An 11,609-nucleotide genomic window follows, 5' to 3' on the forward strand; every position below is an offset into this window, starting at 1 on the left:
AGTAGATTGATAGGGTATAGCTTCTGGTGTCTCTGCACTAACTGGTTCTAAACTGACTGTAGCCATAATAAATCACTACACCCTGTACAAACATTGCAAAAAAATGCAGAATTATATATTTTGTTAACATGATGTTTTGAGAATCTCCTTTCGGTCTACGGCAATTCGTACAGTTGTGAGACAGACATTTCGATGAATATTTATCAGAACATATTTCTACGTGTGGCAGGAGTGGTGGTTGAATGTAAGGATTGCTCAGACGCTATAGTCCGTTTGGCTCAAAAGCGGACCGATGAATTGCAATCTAACTAAAAAACTACTTAATATATAATACTGAATGAAACACTGATCATAATCAAAACATCAGACCAACTCTGAGTTTTTTTGCAGAATTTATGTCCTGAAAATAAAAAAGTTGTTTAAAGGTCACATGCAACCCCAAAATCAAACTGAATTAAAACACAATTATCACTTATTCATGACATATAATATACATTGCTGATTATGTAGAAACATATAAACAAAATTATAAGCGTACAATCGCAAATCAAAAGGGCAATATTTTGTACTTGTACTTCCCTCGAAACGAAGCACCCGGGATACCGAACCCAGTCAGAGCGGGCGGGTGTGCACTCAAGTGTAACGGCTGGTTCATTTGCCGATGCCCTCTCGGCTCATTGTCTGTGTGTGTATAGAGATGTTGGGTTTTGTAAATACATGCTCACTTTTTGTGTATAACATTTTGCAATCAACAGACATCATAACATGTCATGTGTATAAGTATCACACCTGCCTGTCTGTGTAATTACATAATGTGACAGAGACCGAACTCGGGCCATAAATCAATGCGTTTTGTTTATGGTGTATAGCCTGACAGGTGTTAAGTTCAAAATGCATGTGGTCAGTGATCAAAGTTGTGTATTGAATATTGTCATTAGCAGACAGACAGGCAGACACAAAGGTGTCAATAAAACAGACATTGAGTTTTCTCTGTGAGAACGACATATCTATATCACAGTTAGAAATTCTGTCAACGCTAAATAATGACATTGCTTTTAAGTATCGAACTGAGAAAGTGACTCGGTAAGAACGTGTGGTGAAATAGACAAATGAAATTACATAAACAGTTAAATCGGTAATCTACTGTCATAACATATAAAAAGCTCGCGCCTGTGAAATATCAGCAAAACATTAGAAAAATAGCTCACATCAAAGCCTTCAACGAGTAATCACCGCCAGCGAAGGTTTTCCGTCTTGAAATGTCGAACGCCTCACTGGTTGACACGTAGCTGAGTAGATCTAGATCCTAACAAGGTTCTTTTATGTAATAAGTAGATTATTTACTAATTGTTTTGATTAGACTACTCCTGCTCACGACCTTATAATCCGGACATCACGCTTCCAAGCTGCGCGAACCTATTTCACTGCGCATGTGCTATGAGCGCAGCACAGCTGATGAAACCACTTCTCACCCCAAGCGCTGGGGTGAATTAGTGAATCTCCGAAACTCCGATTTCGCAGGGTTTTTTCATCGCGTTATTTTTGAACTTTATAAGTTGAATTTGCATTTTTGATGATTTGTATCTGTAAGTCCATATCGAACGGTATCAGAATCTGCAAAGTTGTGTTTTACGTTGAATGTGACCTTTAACAAACTATCATTAAAATTTTGACACACTTCACTATTTGTTACGAGGGAGGAGTGCAAAAACAGGAACCGCCAGGTGTAAGCGGAGCACATGCACAAGTGCCGACAAAGCTATTGATTCATTTACCTGTGCTGTGCCGTCTCCATCCTTTCTCGCACACCTGGCTGACCCTTTCTCTGAATTCCTCCCTCGTACCACATAGTGAACTGTGTAAATATTTTAATGACAGTTTGTTAAACAGCTTTTTGATTTTTGGGACATAAATTCTACTACAAAATCACAGAGTTGGTCTGATGTTTTTTATTATGATCGGCGTTTCATTGAGTATTATATGTTTATCAGTTTTCAAGTTAGATCGCAATTCATGGGTACGCTTTTGAGCCAAACGGACTATACATGTGCTTGTGTGTAACGCCGCACTCAGCAGTATTCCAGCTATATGGCGGCGGTCTGTAAATAATCGAGTCTGGACCAGACGATCCAGTGATCCACAGCATGAGCATAATCCTAAGCAATTGGGATACGATGACATGTGTCAACCATGTCAGCGAGTCTAACCACCCGATCCCGTGCGTCACTCCTTCCGACAGGACAGTACATGTGAATGATATAATACTGCCAGCGAAAACGAAGCATTTTCGTCCGCATTTCGAGCCAAAATATACACCAAAATTTACACCAGTTACCGGGGCGGTGGGGTAGCCTAGTGGTTAAAGCGTTGGCTCGTCACGCCGAAGACACGGGTTCGAATCCCCACATGGGTACAATGTGTGAAGCCTATTTCTGGTGTCCCCCCGCCGTGATGTTGCTGGAATATTGCTAACAGCGGCGTAACACCAAACTCAGTCAGTACACCAGTTACCAGATCCATATGTTTGTTCCAGCCAAATCATGGTACTTTCAATAGAAAATCAGATAAATCTAATCAAATTATACTATTTATTTCAAGTCATTTGTCGTCGATGTTATGTATTTTCGTAGCGTTTTCTGAATTAATAATGGTCAACGTGCCCATATCAGTAAAATCAGATTTGTGACTGCCGATACCTCTATACATGAAGATTCACTCGTTCATCAAAGTCCTTTCCCGTGATGCGAGTCTTTGAGTTTGAGATTATCAGCACCTGCGAATGAAGCATTCAGACTAGCATATGTGATTTGTCCATCTCGGAAATAAGGTTATACGACAGGTTCCGAATGTACACGATACCCGTCGCACTATGATATTTCAAAACACCGTCGTTTCTGACTATCATAGCATATTGTTAATGGAATAACCTTTTCTATTTTTCGAAATTTATATCCATTCATACAACTTGGTTCCCAAATAATATCATCCCGAAATGGAATATCCCTACTTTTTAATAGTATATAAATGTTCAACAAGAAAAGTACTTGTTTCTGTATACTTGAATGGAGTTTCAGTATGTTGTTACTTCCCGTCAAACGTTTAATATTACTTGTATACTTATAGACACTTGTATCAAGGCGTTCCCTGGGTCAAGAAGCGTGGCCCCCTCACTAGGTCAAGAGGCGTGCCCCCCTCACTCTGCTGACAAAGTCAGCGTCCAAGCTCGCCCAACACACAAGGTCATGATTCCGGTCACGGGGACAACGCTATCCCTTGGTAGTGAGTGAGTTTGTGAGTATGGGTTTACGCCGCTTAAATATTAGCAATATCATAGCGGGGGACACCAGAAATGGGCTTCACACATTGTACCCATGTGGGGAATAGAACCCGGGTCTTCGGCGTGACGAGCCAACGCTTTAACCACAAGGCTACCCCACCGCCCCTCAGCTATCTGATACAGTGTTAACATAAATGTTATGAAATTTCCCCTACATTTCACGAAATAGCCTGGAAATATGTTTTAATTTGTATGCTCCAAGAAATGTTTTTAAAAAAACGTTTGTAAAATGTTTCCTGAATGTTTTGTCAGATGTTCTGGAAATGTTTTCATAAAACATTATTGACATGTTGGAAGAGGCGTTTTCCTTAAACATATGATTATGCTGTTTTGAAAGCATCTTCATGAAAAAATCAAACCGTGATGCAACACTGTTATAAAAATATATATATTTAGAAAGGGAGTTCATAAGTGATTGGGAAACAATATTACCATCCAGTTTCAAATGTCATGAACTCAATTGTAACAGGTTCTTAAACTTTGGAACAATTAACGCCCACTTGTTGACATTTAATAAAACCAGGCCATCATGGCAGCCAAAGCAAAACACTGGCTAGTCTCTGGATATATACATTTCTGATTGACCCAAGTAATTCCTTTTCAATTGAAAAGGAATCCCAGTGAGATGGCAGATTCAGAATCTGAGGGTATTTAGACTTGATTCACGTAGATTATTTAGAATTGCAAGAAGGGCTGAGCGGAACTGAATATAAAGCGTGTCAAGGACTGTGAAACAGACGAAGCACTGGCTACTAAAAAACACCAACTAACTGTCACCTATGGGAGTGGTCCTTTCTTCTGCAAAGCCCGTAAAGGTGGCCTACAGGCATGGTGTTGTCCATGAGCAAGGCTTCGAATCCCACATTTCATAATTGATAACAGTCCGCGGTCGCCATGTGAAAGACGCATCCCAGTGTAATTCCCCCCTACATTACACTCCATTTACGTTTGTTGTTTTTGTTTAACGCCGCTCTCAGCAATATTCCAGGTACACGAAGGCGGTCAGTAAATCGTCGTGCCTGGGCCAGAAAATCAAGTGATCAACACCATGAGCATCGATCTATCCAACTGGGATACAGTGATATGTGTCAACCATGTCAGCGAGCCTGACCACAAGTATGGGTTGCTGAACACCAATTCCAACCAGGATCTCCACGAGTTATCCCCCTTTTCAGACAGCCACCATGTTGCTGGGATATTTGTGAGTGTGGTGTTAACAACTGACAATCAAACAACAATGAGATGACAATCAAGATGAGACAATATATGTAGATAGTGAAACCCAACCATACTTATGATAACACTTCATTAAGATAAAAAAATATATTAAAAATACAATACTCACGACTCCGAGCTATTAATTTTCGCACAAATACAGGGGAGTCACGTGGTCCCAGTGTATTGGTTTTTATGGTTGCACGTCAAGGTTCAGGTACCGGAACTGTTTTGTCTGACAGTCAAAGCTGACCTCTCCCCTGACGACCCATGACGTATATACTTCATGCATACCTAGTTTCTCAGAAGAGTATATGTTCAAAAGCTATTGGGAGTTCGATACACAATGTCATTTAGAATGTGGTCAAACTTAAGGTATGTTATGTTTAAGCTATTGGGAGTTCGATACACAATGTCATTTAGAATGTGGTCAAACTTAAGGTATGTTATGTTTAAGCTATTGGGAGTTCGATACACAATGTCATTTAGAACGTGGTCAAACTTAAGGTATGTTATGTTTAAGCTATTGGGAGTTCGATACACAATGTCATTTAGAATGTGGTCAAACTTAAGGTATGTTATGTTTAAGCTATTGGGAGTTCGATACACAATGTCATTTAGAATGTGGTCAAACTTAAGGTATGTTATGTTTAAGCTATTGGGAGTTCGATACACAATGTCATTTAGAACGTGGTCAAACTTAAGGTATGTTATGTTTAAGCTATTGGGAGTTCGATACACAATGTCACTTAGAATGTGGTCAAACTTAAGGTATGTTATGTTTAAGCTATTGGGAGTTCGATACACAATGTCACTTAGAATGTGGTCAAACTTAAGGTATGTTATGTTTAAGCTATTGGGAGTTCGATACACAATGTCACTTAGAATGTGGTCAAACTTAAGGTATGTTATGTTTAAGCTATTGGGAGTTCGATACACAATGTCATTTAGAACGTGGTCAAACTTAAGGTATGTTATGTTTAAGCTATTGGGAGTTCGATACACAATGTCACTTAGAATGTGGTCAAACTTAAGGTATGTTATGTTTAAGCTATTGGGAGTTCGATACACAATGTCATTTAGAACGTGGTCAAACTTAAGGTATGTTATGTTTAAGCTATTGGGAGTTCGATACACAATGTCACTTAGAATGTGGTCAAACTTAAGGTATGTTATGTTTAAGCTATTGGGAGTTCGATACACAATGTCATTTAGAACGTGGTCAAACTTAAGGTATGTTATGTTTAAGCTATTGGGAGTTCGATACACAATGTCACTTAGAATGTGGTCAAACTTAAGGTATGTTATGTTTAAGCTATTGGGAGTTCGATACACAATGTCATTTAGAACGTGGTCAAACTTAAGGTATGTTATGTTTAAGCTATTGGGAGTTCGATACACAATGTCACTTAGAATGTGGTCAAACTTAAGGTATGTTATGTTTAAGCTATTGGGAGTTCGATACACAATGTCATTTAGAACGTGGTCAAACTTAAGGTATGTTATGTTTAAGCTATTGGGAGTTCGATACACAATGTCATTTAGAATGTGGTCAAACTTAAGGTATGTTATGTTTAAGCTATTGGGAGTTCGATACACAATGTCATTTAGAATGTGGTCAAACTTAAGGTATGTTATGTTTAAGCTATTGGGAGTTCGATACACAATGTCATTTAGAACGTGGTCAAACTTAAGGTATGTTATGTTTAAGCTATTGGGAGTTCGATACACAATGTCATTTAGAACGTGGTCAAACTTAAGGTATGTTATGTTTAAGCTATTGGGAGTTCGATACACAATGTCACTTAGAATGTGGTCAAACTTAAGGTATGTTATGTTTAAGCTATTGGGAGTTCGATACACAATGTCATTTAGAACGTGGTCAAACTTAAGGTATGTTATGTTTAAGCTATTGGGAGTTCGATACACAATGTCATTTAGAACGTGGTCAAACTTAAGGTATGTTATGTTTAAGCTATTGGGAGTTCGATACACAATGTCATTTAGAATGTGGTCAAACTTAAGGTATGTTATGTTTAAGCTATTGGGAGTTCGATACACAATGTCATTTAGAATATGTTATGTTTAAGATTACACTTTCTGAGTAACATACAGATTTTAGTACTTTTGGGGTTGAGTCCCGTCCAGAATTCGAACCCCCACTCTCAGAGTTAGGCACCCAAATCGCCAGGACACAAAGTCAGCAATCTAACCCACTCAGCCATCACATTGTGGGTTCCAATTCCAGATGAATGTTCATATCAATCACTCAGTAGTATGTTATAGACTATACTTTCAGGATCCTGTCAAAGATGGGATACTGATGAGTGCAGTATAAAACAAACAAAAATATAGTTGCAGGCAACCATGAGATCTCCTTGGCTTTACTTTCTATCTATCTATTGTATCTGAGGGCTAGATATCATCGTCCAAAACGGAGCCAGAACACGTTTTGACAGCCGGGTCACGTACATTTTAAGAAGTTCCGGAGAAGAAGTAGTTCCTTCTTTAAAAGGCTGTATCTCAGTTGTTCTTGGATCTACGTTCAAAACAATTAGTGTTCTGGAATCACCAGGACATCATCTACCATGCTGGCACATTTTGGGAGCAAACTACTCAGAAAAGTGCTGAAAAACATGGCCAAAAACTGAAAACTTAAATAAGCGACTTTTAGCGACTTGACCCGTCCAGGCAAAATTGTTGGGAATTCGATTGTGCATCTGTACAAGAAATTTGGAAGTGTTGGAACAATTAGTTCTTGAGAAATTTGCTGTCAAACGTTGAAATTTTGGAATTAATTTTGAATTATCACCCCTTTGCTATTGGGCAACAGCCTAGAGATTTTTAAGGGGAATATCTACACCTCGGTGCGCATCTGTGTGATTTTTTGTAAGGGATTCGGAGCATTGGTTTAGGAGTTATGTTTGGTACAAAAATCGGCGGAATAATAAATAATAATAATAATAATCCGAACGATTACAATAGGTCTCCTGCCTAGAGGCAAGGAGCCCTAATTAAGTACAATTTAATCACTTCATCTCAGTGATTTTAGATATAAATATACTGGACAAAAATAGTTAGGGATATATGTAAGTTTTGAAATTATGAATAATGATGTATTTATTCACTGACACACTGATAAAATATCAATCATAAAAATACCAATATCCCTAACTTATTTTGTCGAGTTCATATGGTTAAACAAACAAAAACATGAAATCATGAAAATTGTACATATTTAATCATAGATTTCAATAAATGCTTATTTACATGACTCTCTAAAAGCATGTTATTCAGCATAATCTGGTGTGGCAACAATGTCGATATGCAATAACAAGACACTGTACAAAACAGGCACACCACAACATCATCACGATAATTCATAAAGAGGCAGGGAACAAGACGGAAAACCTAATCATTCGTAATCAGGTCCAGAGAGAAATCATTTAATAAAAGTTAAAACATGGATGGGTATGCATTACCATTCCTTAAAAATTGTTCAAACTCACAATAATATGATATACATATAAATGATTTTCATGGCCAGTACCAACTACCTCCCTCCTCTACCCCTCTCTATCTCCCTCCCCCACCCAACAAAGTTGAGAAATTTCACGCCCTACTTTCACTTTGTCATTTGTACATTCCCTCCAACTTGAATGTCATCAGACAGTTTCATTAATAACATGCTTCAATAATGGAACCGAGATATTAAATTTATTTAAAATAATTAAGCAATGAGTGACTATGCCATAAAGCTAACCGCCTGGAAGTGGTATATTTATTAACCAGTCAATGAACATGTGGGCATTATGAGTGGATATCCAACTTTGACCCAGGCATTATTGGCCATTTTGCACATATGGCATACATAAGTATTGACCTGTGTCTGTGGAGCCATCTGTCACGATTTGGCATGCTGCAGCACAGTGGCTGTATGGGAACAACAGTGAGTGAGTGAGTATGGTTTTATGCCACTTTTAGCAAAGTGACAGCAATATAATGGCAGGGGACACCAGAAATGGGTTTCACACACTGTACCCACATGGGGAATCGAACCCAGGTCTTCGGCGTGACAAGCCAACGGTTTAACCCAAGGCTAAACCACCGCCCCAAGAACAGCAATGAATGACACCTATTTGGCCACCTATCCATAAAAGACTATGTGTATACATCAAAACAATACTCCAGTTTATAGCGGAAATATTGCACTGGTTGTTGTACAGGAATGTGGACACCAGCTTCAGTGCCATCCATCATACTCTCCAGATCTGTGACCACTGGCACAAAACAACCTCAGCATGACGACCATCATTACTCCCATCTGTATCACAGGCCTATGATGGTCGGTGCACTGACATCACTTTGGGCACCAAGACCCAGATCAATAGGGCCAACTTGTTCTAAATGTGAAAAGTGAGTGAGTTTAGTTTGTATGCTGGTTTTAGCAATATGAGTTGGGAGATACCAAGTTCAGGCATCACAAATTGAACATTTTCGGAATCAAACCTGGTCTTCAGCATGATAAGCGAATGCTTTAACCACTAGGCTGCCCCCATTGGGCCCCAATTTGAAGAGAAAAAAATGTGGTCCGAATCATAATGAGGAGCAAGAAAGAGTTGCTGTTGTGGAAGACAGAACAGGTTTTGACCCTATACAAAATGGGGGCATATGTGCCTGAGAAGCGCTGGAAGGATGTGTACTGAACTGCAAGAGGACAATGATAAAAACAATTATAGCTCATATTTCAGTGCTAAGCCATGCTTAGAAGCTGTAAGACAACCTGAGTCTGAACACCAAGTTGCCAGACAAAGTGTGCTTTGAGCACTAAGTTGGCAGACATAGTGTGCTTGAACACTAAGCTGGCAGACAAAGTGAGTTTGAACACTAAGTTGGCAGACAAAGTGTGCTTGAACACTAAGCTGGCAGACAAAGTGTGCTTTGAGCACTAAGTTGGCAGACATAGTGTGCTTGAACACTAAGCTGGCAGACAAAGTGTGCTTGAACACTAAACTGGCAGTCAAAGTGAGTTTGAGCACTAAGCTGGCAGACAAAGTGTGCTTGAACACTAAGTTGGCAGACAAAGTGTGCTTGAACACTAAGCTGGCAGACAAAGTGTGCTTGAACACTAAGCTGGCAGGCAAGGTGAGTTTGAACACTAAGTTGGCAGACAAAGTGTGCTTGAACACTAAGCTGGCAGACAGTGTGCTTGAACACTAAGCTGGCAGACAGTGTGCTTGAACACTAAGCTGGCAGACAGTGTGCTTGAACACTAAGCTGGCAGACAAGGTGTGCTTGAACACTAAACTGGCAGACAGTGTGCTTGAACACTAAGCTGGCAGACAAAGTGTGCTTGAACACTAAGCTGGCAGACAAGGTGTGCTTGAACACTAAGCTGGCAGACAAGGTGTGCTTGAACACTAAGCTGGCAGACATAGTGTGCTTGAACACTAAGCTGGCAGACAAAGTGTGCTTGAACACTAAGCTGGCAGTCAAAGTGAGTTTGAGCACTAAGCTGGCAGACAAAGTGTGCTTGAACAGCTTGAATCAAATAGGCTGTAGGCCATACTAACTATATATACAACTGAATTGCTTTCCTTCCAGTGTAACAGACACAACAGGTAAATTGTAAGATGTGTCCACAACTGAATGTTAGTGTGACAATAAATAGATTAAACTATATTACAAGATACACTCAGCACATCCCATCTTTAGATATGACAACAGAACTAGCCATGAACTAAACATATAATGTACTGAAGAACAAAAGAAACTACACCTCTCAGCTGATTTGATCATGTTTCACTTTCAATTGAAAATACCGTAACTTAGTATCCATCCAAACATTGATCTGTACTGGTGAATTGCCAGCATTTAAAGAATAATTCTTCATGGTCTTATTTTTCAAACATAAAATATTTTGCATAATACAAAAATGTTAATGGGTATCTGAGACATAACATATTTTACAATTTCAACAATTAATTTACCCGCAAATATACAGGTCAGGGTCATGAGGTTGCACATTCATTTCTTACATTTGTTCATTTAAACAATACATCTCTACACAAATTACCAAGACACAGAATATTACTGCAGAAAAGAGTGAAAGGTAAACAGACAAACATTCAATTGAAGTCAAGTTTTTCCAAATACTCTGGATACTTTCTTCTGCCCATAAGCAGAGACCATATACCGATATATGGTCTCTGATTAAATGCATTAGAAAATTATTCAAACTACTCAAAAGAACTTTGAAAAGAAAATGTGACACAATCAGGTGCTCAATTATTGAACTTCATTTTAGCATCCTTCAACTTACACACATATAAGTTTAACCAGAATATAACATATTTAAAGTGAGTTAAAGAATACAACAAATCAGACTAAGTCTGGAGAAGTGGAGCTACTGGAGAACAGAAGGAGCCGACGCCCTTTTGAAACAACTGATGGTAATGGCATTGTAAAGAGTAACATATAAATACAAAATTTAGCCCTAAGATTATATCTGTTTGTTTATAGAACACAGCTCTCAGCAAAATTCCAGCTATATGGCAGTCTGTAAATAATCGAGTCATTAACATCAATCCAGTGATAAACATCATGAGCATCGATCTACGGAATTGGGACATGATGACATGTCAACTAGTCCTGGTATTGGCATACAACCTGCGATACGATACATCACAATACTAAAATTTTAGTCACGACGATATATTGCCAAGGTATTGTGCACTGAAGCTGCGATAAGATACGAATCTTGATATAAGGGTGGCGATATGATACGTATCACGATACTAAAATCTTTAATTCTAACACCAACTATAAAACACCTTAAGATCAAAACAAAACCATTTTAAAGTATTTCATCAAATTCCGCCAGCCTTTTTTCAATGCTCATTCGGAAACGAGATAATTAAATTTATACACAGACTTTGTGAATGTTAATAACATGTGAGCTCTATGTCTGACACCTCTTGACGCAAGAATTTCCGAGAACTGAAAATATGTAAGCATATATTTTAATCATGAAACAAATGTAAGTCTTTTTTCTTGA

This window comes from Haliotis rubra, unplaced genomic scaffold (genome assembly GCF_003918875.1).
Source record: "Haliotis rubra isolate DU_JTF1 unplaced genomic scaffold, ASM391887v1 Scf229, whole genome shotgun sequence".
In the NCBI taxonomy this organism is placed as follows: domain Eukaryota; kingdom Metazoa; phylum Mollusca; class Gastropoda; order Lepetellida; family Haliotidae; genus Haliotis; species Haliotis rubra.